This window comes from Macrosteles quadrilineatus, unplaced genomic scaffold, assembly GCF_028750875.1.
Source record: "Macrosteles quadrilineatus isolate MER2022 unplaced genomic scaffold, UCM_ALF_1.0 Scaffold_5__1_contigs__length_97177068, whole genome shotgun sequence".
NCBI lineage: Eukaryota > Metazoa > Arthropoda > Insecta > Hemiptera > Cicadellidae > Macrosteles > Macrosteles quadrilineatus.
This window is the reverse complement of record NW_026542598.1, coordinates 3,364,381-3,376,938: the sequence shown is the minus strand read 5'-3', so window position 1 is coordinate 3,376,938 and position 12,558 is coordinate 3,364,381.

The window sequence follows — 12,558 nt, the reverse complement described above, 5'->3', positions numbered from 1 at the left end:
GTTCAATTTTGTCAATAAGAGGCTCTTACGCAATTACATTTAATGAGACCAGTTTTCCAGGAAATGGGCTCGTAACAAAACGCTATTTTGGATGAGCTTCTTTAATAATGTTGGTGCCAAGAGCTGGAAATGAAATCTTTTCTTGAAGAATGTTTTTGCTTCATTATGTTTTCTCTTATGGGCTTAAAGAACTGATGCAATATAATTCTCAGCACATTGTACTTGTTAAAAATATAGACTAATATTTAATTAAAAATTATATTTCCTAAGTGATCTTTATTCCTTTTTAACAAGCATTCATTTAAATAAATGTGATTAATATTTTTTCAAATTAATAATAATACCTGTTTCCTACAAATCTTCTTATATAAAATTTCGGGTTTAACAAATTGCAACCGATTCTGAAGCCAAATCACACTTATCAATATAACCAACTTAAAACACGTTGATTATAGATAGTAAAAAATTGGGTAAACAGCTTCTTCTCCAAACATTTAAAATGATAACTACGTATATAAACAAAGGATAGTCACCTTCAAGTTTTAATTTATACACAATTCACTTTTTAGATGAAGCTAAGAACAACTATAAAATACACAACCAACAACAACAATTTCAACTGAAAACAATTTCGTTTCATTTGTGCATCATTGAAAGTAAGAGTTACAATTACGTTTTAAAGTATTCTTAACTTCTTGACTCAAAAGTTTAAATGTTGCTATTTTTAAAAGTTTCACCTGAAAACCTTTGTATATTTGGCTGTCGCGCCTCAAAAATATAGAAAACCTTGGGGAACACCAAAAAAACAATCATTCTCAGACTTTTCTACCTCGTTCTGTTTTATTATTCTCATACAAGATTCTGACTATTTAATTTATGGTTGATAAAAGATGTGCTTACTTATCATCAAAGCTTTTTATTTGCAATTTCATGTTAATGATTTTTTTAATGTTGGTGAATCGTAATATGAAGCGTGTTATGTAGGTTTTTATCCAATCACTGAAAAACTGAATTCCAGCACTTAATTTTCAATCTTATCAGGGGAATATTGTAATTATGAATACAATATATACAATATACAATATATATATATATCTATATAATTAGTTGAAAACGGCATAACATTTCTTTCAAAAATACAATATTTATATTAAAACCGAAATTAATGAGTTACCTTCGTAAGCTGCTAAAGAATGTCCAACAAGAATTCCAATGATAACATTTCAGTTACAACGTCCAAGAATGTTATAATTCTCGGTTATTAAACTTACAATTTAAATATATTTGAAAAATGTTAAGCGTTTTCGATACACAATTAAGTTTGGCCTCAATATAGTTTTTAGGCTTAAGAATCCTAAGTGTTGTTTACAACTCGAAAAAGGTTTGCAAATGTTTTTAATTTTCCGTACATACTCTGTTACTACTACACTATAATAAAAAAAAATGATCTAAAGAATCTATACTTTGATGAAATGTATTTTATCGTAGGACCCTTTTACCATTCTCAACCAAACAAAAACAGATCGATAATACTGTATCGATTTCTGAGCTATAAGAGCAAACATGCAGCTAGTTAAGCTACCTTAATTTGATAAATGTTTAATGTTACCTAAATGTAGTAAAGTAATATTATATTAGTAAAACTAAAAATTTGTATTGACACATAGGATAGTCCGGTATTGCATGTTAACCGTTGATTCAGCCAGGTGAAGGTAGTGGTCTTCTGCTCAATTAACTTGATATTACGACCTAAAATAGGTGGTTACGGTTTGTGGTTTCTATACCTCCATGGATATGTTTACCCTATTTGAACAATACACACTTTTACCTTGTAAAAGTATACAAACACATTATAATGAGATAAGATGTACTTTACGCTGTTGTTGTGAGGAACGTAATAGTAGTTTACGCAACGATTGCGTAAATATAGTGTCAACGGCACGAGCAGAAAATTCTACGTGTCGTTAACACTATTTACGCGAGTACATTACTTTACCAACGACGGTTTTTAATCACTAATAATCACTTCTAAAACTTTTAAGAGAGGTTGTGTTTTCGATTATAACCTCTCATTGCCTCTGGCCGTGATGTAACGACTCATTGTACCAATCAATAATCGCACCAATCGTTAACAATTAAATTTTTAAACGTTTGATTAGTTGACGTTCAAAGTATTTCAATTTTACTTCTTCTCTGTTAATCCTTGGACCTCATTGGTCCGTTACCCGTGCTGTTAGGTAAAACGATGCTGTTATGTAAGTAAACAATGCTGTTATGTGAAACTTTTCAATTCTAAGAACTGAACTGAAACGGCAACTTAAAAATAACGGTCGTAGGTAAAATATTTGGATACATTGTATTTGAGTTTTTCTCATTTCATGGTCGTTGTTTTTAAAACATTCTTATAGGATTAAATCAATCATTGCACGTTTTTATTTCATTTTACTTTAAAAGAGATAGCTGCCTTTGTTATCTTGTATAATCGTCCGCTTACGGACGAACAAAGCATGGCAGGTCTTGAGCCAATTGAGTTTATTAAAGAAACTGACAAACTCCAAGTGACGACACTGGGATACTTATACAGAATATGCTGTTGTCCTGTCGTGACTTAAGAGGAAGCAAGTAGGCCTACTCGAGACGATTTTAAAATTAAAAATTTATATCAGACCATAAACAGATTTGATTGAAAGTACCCTGAGAAAATCGTTTCTTATCGAGGCTTCCTATTTGTACATATTCCACTGATTCTGATATCCGAGAGAGGAGCTTATTCCATCAAAGAAGGTCATTCCCCAAGGAGGGATATAATTTTTAGAAAGGAAACTGAATAGTGATTCAAATGAAAATTATATTTTGGAAGAAGTTAAATTAATTACAGTAATTTACAGCCTAGAAAATATGCCTATGTTTTAATCTATATGCATTTTTTTAAATTCGTTTAAACACAAAATATTAAATGAATACACAAAGTCTGTGGAACATAACAAAACATAATGCCAATATCAACTCAAAGTAGGCATTACATAGTATCAAATAAACACAGAAATTGGAGATCTGTTTATATTTTTGAAATTTTTTTTTTTTTTTGGAGACCGTTGGTGTAGCAACATCCGTTCAACTACAGGTCGTGATTAGAAAAGGAACTAGAAAACATAACTCTAAAATACATTATAAAATGTGTGTAAAAATAGAGCGCAGAGAATAACCAAACTCAGCAATTGTTATAATACCACTGAACAGCTGACTGGAACATACGTCACAATCGTAGCTTTTCAAGTAGAAAATGCGTTTCAGGTAAACTTTGTATTATCTTGACTTCTGTATACATATATTTGCTAAGGATTGACTCAAATGATGAATGAGCAAACGTTGAAAAGCTTGTATTATCTGCAATGTAACCTCAATAAGGTAGGAACTTGGTGGTAGCGTTGTATTCGTAGCACGAAGTCAGGTGCTTTGTTGTGTTTGTAACTTCATACGGCAACATGCATACCAATGTTAGCAGTCATGTAGCAGAGTTGTACAAAGGTATTGAATTTGTCGAACCTGGTGCCATTAATAACAAACAATTGAATTATCTACTCAATTGAATAATATAATTTACTTAAGTAATTCTTTTTCGATTTTGACCAAATTCTGCTTGAAGGTGTATGGCGGGATAAAATTGAATGAGTTTGCGAACTAGCATGATTGGACCACGGAAAGGGGGTTTTACAGTGGGTCTTATGGTGTAAAAACAGGGGTTTTCTCATTTTTGACTCTCAAAACACCAAATTTCCCAATTTCTCTCTAGACCTTGTTGAAGAGCTTATAAAATAATAATTTATAAAATAAATTTAAATTTCCGACGTTATTCTTATGGAGAATATTGTAAAATGTTGTAGTACGCTCGTTTAAGTGTAGGCCTATATTGGGTTTATTGGATATAAATACAGTACTTGGTTAATGTATTTGTTTCATACTAAGCTATTAATATTTTACTAAAAACACACTTAATTAGGTTTCTTGTAGAGGCAAACCTATTTTAAAGTTAAACCTATTTTAAGTTCAAATATACATATACTAGTTGTTACCCACGGGATTTACCCCTTTTGACTTCATAAGTATTAATAAAACTAACTATTGATTGGTTAAGTTAGGTCGAAATAAACAAAACAGAATACAGTTATAAAAACAAACAATTACACCTGATTTTAATAAGGTAATCAACTAAAAGAATAACATACAAATTAGTACAGCCGATCAATGTGGTCTGCTTTTTAATCACTCTAAACTTTAATACATCACTAATAGTTTAATTTCAATAATACTTTAAAGTATCTACGAGAACGATTTTGGGGAGATATTCTTTTTCTTGTCTAATAGAAAACTAATTTTAACATAACGTATTTTTTAAGAAAATAGTTAAATTTGGGTAGGTTTTCCTTAGTTGATAAATATCATAATATAGTTGATAAATCATGATGCTAATAGCAAATATGGCCGCGATCCTAGGAACCACGTAAAATACTGGTTGTAAATCACAGGGAATTGGTTTGGACTGGCTCCAGACGAAGGTAAATCGTGTAAAGCGAGTTTTCACCTGGCTTAAACCTGCTATCCTCACTTGGTGTATGTTCAGAAACATAATATAGTTTCACTTTTTTGAACATACACGATCAATTTTCTATTAGTTTTTTTTTGTCTTCAATTATTCTAATCGTGATCTGTGTGGCTTTTTATCATTTCGATTTAATTTGTAACGTAAAATTTGGACGCATATTCTTTGCTTTTCATAAATTTTTACACATAAAGTAGCTGTTTATTTTTGTTATTAATAGGTCCCTGAAAAATAGCGGACTGAAACAAACATTGCAAAGAGGGCAATCAGGTGTCCATAGTATTACATTTCCAACCTTTTAGGATATGTTTAGATGTGTCAAACACGTTCAACATCCGTTGGATCATACATTATTCTCTAGCAAGACAGAGCTGTATTTTATGACCTTTATCAAACGATATGATCTAGATTTATGAGATACAAGATCGTGACATAGTGCTTTGTACTCCTCCTCATAATGTTACTCCACACATAAAAATACCCTACACTACCAATTTTATCATCTTTACAATGGAAAACATAATTTAAAAAAGTGAATTCTTTAAATGTATCCACAGTGCGTATATTAAGTATGGAAACAAATCTAAATTTTTTGACCGAAATAGATAGAAATATAATATTATTCTACAGGTTAAATACCTTATTGTTGCCAATGTAATCCTCTGTCGTCTGGATGGCGACAGAGGATTACAGTGGCAACAATAATGTATTTAACCTCTACAATAATATTGTTAAGCAACACCTCAAAAATGAAGATATATTCTGTTTGAAGCATTGATTGTTAACAAAAGTTTCGCAATTTATTACATCAAAAATATTTGTTAACCATCCTAACATGGTAGGGGGTTCACATAAATCAAATTTGGAATTCCCGTTATTTTAGCTAGGGATGAAACTTCTACCCCGCTTGTGCATCATTGTATTTCTTTTGAAAAATCCTTCAAAATGAAGAGTAACTCAATGGGGGTTGCTATTTCAACTAAATAAGTCACCCCCTACTCACTGATATGTTTGGGGGGTTAAAAAATATTTTTTTCGTAAAATATCGCGGAACCATTGTTAACAATCAATGCCACAAACAGAATATTTCTATTTATTTTGGTTAAAAAAATACAAATATGTTTCAATACTTAAATTACACACTCATAGTTTTTATCATACTCAGAACTAGAGGTGACTGAAATTAACTCATCCATGTAACCAAAATAATTTTGTAATAAATCATAAAAGTTTGTATTTAACTTTATTACAATTTTATATTTATTTTACTGTGGTACATAATGCTGATCTTCCTATAAGGTAGTTTATATTTACATCTTTCGTGACCAACCCAAGTGTTCTAAGTAGATTATACTGAATTGTATTTGATTACGATCAATATTTGTCATACACTTATGATTCATTGCCATAAGTCAAGTACAAGATCATAATATAAGTTCATTATATGAGTGTATTATAATTTATCAACGTATTTTAAAATGAAAATCATTATTTGTGGTAGAGAGACCTGGATTGCGGCTATCCCAGTGATGGGCTCTTAATGTTTGTGGTTGTGGCTACTGGATAGACCTAATCTCAGCTGACAAGAGAAGTGTAATTATATCAGACAATCTTGTGTGATTACTTAACTACGCACACACTGGTAATTGATGTTGCGGATATTTACAATACAATATCATTGATGGTTAGGTAAAACATATTAGTTTGCTATACAAATACCTATAAATAGATTCAGTCTTAAATTAAACTCGTGAACCTCTTAGTTGTTTATTAGTTTCTATAACTTATTTCGGTCGATGAATAAAATACCTTAAACCCTTCTTGGACTTTTATAGTGGATAAATTTAATTAAAACTATTTTTTACATGATCATTCATGATAGTTAAAATAAATGCATGCTAGTTTATGCAAATTGAATCAATGGTTTGTAATGCAATTAATGAATGAATATGAAACTGAGGAAATATTAATGATTAAGACAGGTAAGTTAACCCTCTTAGATCTCTAATTGTTTAAGCATGAACGGCCGAAAAACAAAGATGTCTGGTAAAATCTTCAAAGTTTAAAAAACTTTTCACCATTCATTTTCCCAAAAGAAGTTATAGCTCTTGTCTCTATTAAGAGTCAATAAAAGAACCAGAAGCATTCTGTTGTTTTTTAAAGTAAATTATACTTAATCTATTTAAGATGTTTAGGTTGCAGAGGAAACGTATTTACACTGTATTATGTAAGAATTGATGGTTTGTAAAATTAATGATGATTCTACAAACTTAATGTTTGGTTATATAAGTTTTTCGTTTGTTTGTAAGGTTGGATGGTTATAATTTTTTGGGCATAGATGGGTGGTGGACTGGGTGGTTGATATTTCGTCAAAATAATCAGAAGGGTTATCTATAAGTATAAAAGAGGGTGTTTGTATATATATTTGGCAGTGATAAGCTCAGACACCGATGAACCGATTGCCACGAAACTTGGTACATACGTGTAGAATTTCATGGAATAGGTTTATACACCATCAATTTCGTGATCCGTCCAATCGGATCCGCCCCAGTGGCTCTGGAGTTTCCCAGAGGATGTTAACCTTATGAGAAATGGAATTAATGAATCTTAACAGCTGTTTCAATTAAAGAAGTTGGTTCTGTTCTATGATGTTCAATAGTATTAAAGTTATAAGGATTACCAACAGGGTGCAGCACTATTATTTCTTTTACATTTATGACAACAGCTAATATGCAACCAAAAGGTGAGTGAGCATAGCGAACGAACTTCAACCTGGAGGTGAGTTAGCGTAGTGAACGAGCTAACCTGAAGGCAAGTGAGCGTAGTGAACGAGCTAACCTGAAGGCAAGTGAGCGCAGCGAACGAGCTTTAACCTAAAGGTGATTGAGCGTAGCGAACGAGCTCCAACCTAAAGGTGAGTGAGCGGAGCGAACGAACTTCAACCAGGACGTGATTGAGCCATGCGAACGAGATCATCTTGAAAATTAAGAAGTTAAACGGGGCAAAGCCCGTGGGTTACAGCTAGTCCCTAATAAATGTCTGTAGCTTTACTGGCTCAAAATCATTTTCAGCTGTTTGGTCAATGACCCTATGATGGTTTATATAAATGAATCTCAGCTCAAACTGATTGATATTATAAAATTATGATTCTGCACAAAGGGTCGTGTGATATGCAAGGACTGTTGTTTTGTGTCCACATTATAAGCTATATAATGTTAATTAGACATTTTCTGTAATGTCACAATAGTCAACAAATAAATAGCTATAAAACACTAGTTAGGCTTTATAAAATACAGCTCTAAAAAGTAGTCTTAAACTTTAAATACAAACAAAGCGATTTAAACTGAATGTCTTTAGAGAACAAAAGTATGTTTAATACTAAAGATTGTGTACTTTAAAGGTACATAAAGTTACACAAACACCCGCTAACATTATGTCAACACATTTTTGTTTTATTTTTCACACAACGTTAAGTAAATAAATGGACCTGAATCCTGTAATAAAGATACCAAACAGGAATGAATCCAACAGTTGATATAAAACTTAAGTAAAGAACTACATATAAACATCAGCATTAGAAAATACACATTCAAAGCTGAAAATGTATGCACTTATACAGGGTGACCGTTAAGTCTTAGGACGACTTTATAACTTTTAAACGACAAACGATATCACAACCACATTTGGTATACCGTTACTGGAAATTATAAGCTACTTTTCTGTGCACATGGTGGTCGGATATCACCTTTGGGGGACGGCCCGTCGGGGGTCAGAAGAAAATCTTTAACGACAGCCTATGTTGAGTTGTACATCATTTTAAAGGTCTACTTCAACTGAAAACAATGCCGCAAACCGCACTTCAAAAGGTTGATCCTGCGCAAAATGGCAGATGTTCAAAGATTTTCAAAATTAGCCAATTTCTTTAAATTAAAACACTTTTTTAAATCTTTAAACAACTGTAATTTTTTACGGATGGTCCTTTTGAAGTACGGATTGCGGCATTCTTCCTTGATTAAAATTCCATTTAAAATGATCCCCATAACTTCACATTCAGTGATCCAAATAACTCTTCAGGGCGACGGCCCACAAGGAGTCGGAAGTAAATCTTGAATGGAAGCATAGGTTGATATGCTCATCAAATTAAAGGTATTTATTAGTAGAATACAATGCCGCAAACCCTACTTCAAAAGGACCATCCGTTAAAAAATGAAAGTTTTTTAAAGATTTAAAAAAGTGTTTTAATTGAAAGAAATTGGCTAATTTTAAAAATCTTTGAACATCTGCCATTTTGCGCAGGATCAACCTTTTGAAGTGCGGTTTGCGGCATTGTTTTCAGTTGAAGTAGACCTTTAAATTATGCACAATTCAACATAGGTTGTCATTAAAGATTTTCTTCTGACCACCGACAGGCCGTCCCCCAAAGGTGATATCCGACCACCACGTACACAGAAAAGTAGCTTACAATTTCCAATAACGGTATACCAAATGTGGTTGTGATATCGTTTGTCGTTTAAAAGTTATAAAGTCGTCCTAAGACTTAACGGTCACCCTGTATTTCCTTTCTATATATTAAATCTAATCTAATTATTTAAGCCAATTTTTAAATTAGTTATTCCATTACTTGGAGAGAGATTTCAATGCAAATTAATAAAAAAAACAAAACCAAAAAAAGTCATGGTTTTGTTTTTGTTTCTAGTAGGTAGAAAATAGAATATTGGCAATAAAGTTTCTATAAATTACTAAATATTTGTAATTTCAGTATTTAATCTATAATAAATAATCGTGTGATGGTCTTTATGTAGTTAAAAATGAACCACCTCGCTTCGATCTAATCTATAATGCAAGCATTTTCTATGGGTATTGTAACTTTTCCCGAGTAATTATATATGGTCACTTGTTTAATTTTAAAAAGTGATGTATATTTGTTAAATAATTTTATTTTGTAAAACAAATTTAAACAGCCAAATGGTGGTATGATGTGTCTCTCCTTTTCCATTACATATCTGGGGTAATATTTAGCCATTACATTAAAAAACAGTTTTATTAAAATCATACTAAATGGACATCAAAGATTATACATATTTTTTTTAAAATTAAGGTTATCCATTATTAGTTGACATGTGTATCTTAGTACATATTTATATATTTACTAGCTGAGTACCCGTCCTTCGTACGGGGTTGGTATACAATGCTTATTGTAGTTAAATACTCGTGCTTTGCATTTGCAATGAGAGAGGACACGTTTTGAGGAAATTTGGTTTACTATAATCTACGGTATACTATAGTATATAGAACATCTACCATAGCCATAATGTTCTACCAATTCACCTAAACAATAGAAAGAAGTAAAGTTCTCACACTCAGGTTTTTGTTGCTGATTGGTTCAAATTAGCTGTTGTCATAAAAATGTATAAAGAACTAATGGTGCTGCACCCTGTTGGTAAACCGTATAACCTTTTAATGCTATTGAATACCATAGAAACAAATTGTGTAGTTGAAACAGCTGGCAAAATTATTTAATTCCTTTTAAATATGAATACTCATAAGGTTAACATCGGAAACTCTAGAGCCACTAGGGCGGAGCCCGAAAGGATTTTTGAGGTAAGAATATGTCTATATGTTAATCGGGAATGTGAGCTATCATCATACCAAATTTCAACACAATCCATTCAATAGTTAATGCGTGATTGAACTTCAAACAAACAAACAAACAAACAAACAAACAAACACATAAACTTTCACATTTATAATATCAGTATGATTTCAAATGTATTACACGTAAAATAACATCGTTGATCATTCCAAAAAATCTAAAGTGGCACAATGCCAAAATTAAAACGCGTTAATAGAGTCCTAGCAAATAAACAGGGAATGAAGTTAAAATGAGTTGAAGCGATGGATTACAAAGTCAATTTAAACTCTTAAACACTTTCAACAAGTCGTTTACTGTCTTTCACTTACGAGCTAAAAGTTCAAATGACTCGTTTGGATCCCGTCTGAGTCTTAAAACACAGATACCAAATACATAAGCTTTAGAGCTAATCAGTTAACGTTTTTTACACCACCATGTTGAATTCAATCTAAAGAAACGAATAAAAACAGTTTGTAGTATTCCTAAAAATTTTTCTTGGCAAAAAGTTTTAAAGATTCAATTACTGCAAACGCAAATTAAAACTTTTATCGTTTCGTTCGGTTCGTTTTTCGTAAGAACAAAATGTTTAACCACACAACTCATACAAAATTATTTAGTACATGACTTTGAAGCTCGTTCAGACTACCCAGAGAAAGGACTGACTAAAGGACATTTGGGTTAAAAATTATTTTACCCAACTTCTCTTTTGTTAAACGTTTTCACGGGAACAATATACTTCATATTAATAATAATGACAAAGAACATAACGTTCTGGAAACTGAGATAAGAACCTTGAATTCGAATTTCTCTTAAGGGGATCCAGGCTTCAGAAAATACATTTTTTTAATTTTTTATGTTTATCATTTTTTAAAGATATTTACTATATCAAATGGGCCTAAAAACTGTTATTTTATTTGTTGTAGCCACTCTATGTACCACAGTACCATCTTATGTATTTTTATGTATCATAACGTAACACATTTTTATTTTTGATATAACTCATAAAATAGTTGATCAATTTTGTTCAATTAGGTGTCTTTTTGTAGCTATGTACACTTACTGAAATCCTGGGTATTACTTTGTTTGTAGGATAATTGGTTTTTATTTTATAAAGGTTAAAAAACAAAAAAAATTCTTAAATACTATTTTTCAAATAAAAAAAATTACATTTTTTAACTATTTGACTTATATTCATAATTATACCCAAAAAGTTTGTAAATACTATCAAGAACATCTGGTAAAAATTTTAGCATGATAGGACAAAAATTGGCTGAGATATATCAAATTTTCTGTTACAAAAAACTAAAAACCACAATTTCGGGGAATCGCGATCGAAGTCCTAGAAAATACTAAGATGCGCGCATGTATCTGGGGAAAATATATTTTTTGTTATGAAAAACATGTAGGATACCTATAAAACTTATATTTTCTTGTACATAAATAACCAAATAAATATAAAATACTATGAAAAAAAGAAGTGAATTTAAGCAATTTTTTCACTTTCTGAAGCCTGGATCCCCTTAAGCCAATCAACAAAGGCTTTACCTCAAAGCGATTATGCTACTTACTTAGTAAAGGTTAAAGTAGATTTTCTCAAATTCGAAAACTTACTTTTTAGCTAACTATCTTAATTTTATTTGTTTTCAATGGTTGTAGCCAATTGTAACAGGCTAAGTTGATACAATCAATTACAATAAAGTATCTTTAACAAGCATGATTATCTTAAAAATCTAAGTTAAGCACACATACACTAACACAGACTATTTAAATATTTAATAAATGTATATTATGCCCTATTTCAAAGCCATATTAGATATGAAATCCTGCTCTGGGGACATGCTCCTGGCTGTATAAAAGTGCTTCGTCTGCAGAAGAAGGCAGTCAGAGTGCTGTCAGCCGCTGGTTATAGAGACCACTGTAAGCCCCTATTCGCCAACCTTAAGTAAGGTTATGACCATCTTCAGCCAATATGATTAATCTCAAGAATAACATAGGTGAATATCAACAGAGGGGTGATCTCCATAATCATGACACCAGGCATGCACAGAAACTTGACATTCCTCGATGCAGGTTATCGAGATCCTTGGCAGCCCATCCCATCCCAGCCATGCGATTCTACAACATGTTACCGCCTCGGGCCCACACTGAAGACGTGAAAGCTTTCTCCATGCGGATTTTTAACAAACTCACAATTGAGCCGCTGTACTCTTTTGAGGAAGTGTCTGGCGAGTACTTCTCGAACATATAATATGCACCGCCATCACTAGTTTTTCTATTTGTAAATATTGGTTAAATAAGAATGTTATTTTTTTATTAGTTTTATTAC